This window comes from Tenrec ecaudatus, chromosome 7 (genome assembly GCF_050624435.1).
Source record: "Tenrec ecaudatus isolate mTenEca1 chromosome 7, mTenEca1.hap1, whole genome shotgun sequence".
NCBI classification, from domain to species: Eukaryota; Metazoa; Chordata; class Mammalia; order Afrosoricida; family Tenrecidae; genus Tenrec; species Tenrec ecaudatus.
Window position 1 is genome coordinate 79,418,230 of NC_134536.1, and position 1,355 is coordinate 79,419,584.

General features: G+C 56.8%; 1 pseudogene; it reads left to right on the plus strand.

The window, feature by feature from the left end:
* Positions 1-701: 701 nt before the first annotated feature.
* LOC142452818 (transmembrane protein 138-like) lies at positions 702-1,012 on the plus strand (annotated as a pseudogene).
* The last annotated feature ends 343 nt before the right edge of the window (positions 1,013-1,355 follow it).

Here is a 1,355-nt window from a genome sequence, read left to right on the forward strand (position 1 = left end):
GGAATGAAGTCCAAGCCCTGTGTCGCCTCAGGCCAGCGCTCCAAGGTGGAGTCGCCTTTCCCTGTCCCCTGGCTCTTTCCCTCTGATGGCATGTCTAACCCCAGGCCCAGGTTCCAGGGACCAGAGGCGCCTGGGCCTGTCAGATCCTGAAACTCCCAGCCCCTGCGAATGGAAAGGTTCCTACCCGGCTGCCCTCACAGGAGGTCAGTGGGCAACAACGATCGGGAGTCCTGGAGCAAGGTGGCCCGGGACAGCGACTTTCCAAGCATAAAGCTGGGAGCTAACGCCAAGGGCTATAGGTAGAATGGCCGCCCTCCAGGCACTTCTGGCATTGAAATCTGGTTTCCAGAGTCCAGGAAGGCGTTCCCATGACAACCGAGGATGGCTCTTTGAGATCCTTGCCTTAGAGAAAGAGAAGCAGCCCTGATAGAGACTACAGTCCTCTTCTTCTGTGTGGGTGCTAGAGCCAGGAGCTGCTTTTTGGAAAACTCTGGAATGTGCCCCTGCAGCCCTAGAGAGCAGAAGGAAGAGGCTCCAGACCAGTAACTACAGCCGGGTGCTCGCTGCAGTGCCTGCTGCTGACCTCTGACCTCCTTGTCAATTCCTTCTCGGAGCTCCTCCCAATAGCTCCCGTCATCCAGCTCGTCCTCTTCAAATTCCAGGACCTTGCAATTCTCTTCAACATCATCATCATCTGCCTCATGTTCTTCAAAACCTTCGTCTTCCAGGTGGGGCTGGTCAACCTCCTATTACACAAGTTCAAAGGCACCCTCCTCTTGACAGTGGTGTACTTCGCCGTCAGCATCTCCCTTCACATCTGGGTCATGAACTTAAACTGGAAAAACTCGAACCGCTTCGTCTGGACCGATGGACTGCAAACACTGTGTTTCAGAGACTAGCGGCCGTCCTGTACTGTTACTTCTACAAGCGGACGGCGGTGCGCCTGGGGTATCCGCGCCTCTACCAGGACTCGCCCTGGCTGCACAAGGAATTCCTGCAAGGTCGAAGGTGACCTCTTCAGATCCTTGGGAGGCGCTCTTCCTTCCATGTGCTGCTCCCAAGCGGAGGTTGGCCTCCTTGGACACATGCAGGCCCATGTGATCAGCATTCCTGAAGGCAGAGCCTCCCCTCTTGCACATTCAAGTGTTCAAGTCCCTCCTGCCTACCTCAGCCCCATGTCCCACCCTCTCCTGCTCCACCCCTTCATCCTCTTTTCAGAACCTCTGACTTCTGGGAGCGTTGTGCCTGTCCTTCAGTGTGTGTGGCACAGGAGAACCTCCCGGGCCTGCTTTCCATGCACCACGTGCTCGGGGCTGAATGGGCCAGAGGGAGGCTCCTGGGCGGCTGACTGCCCA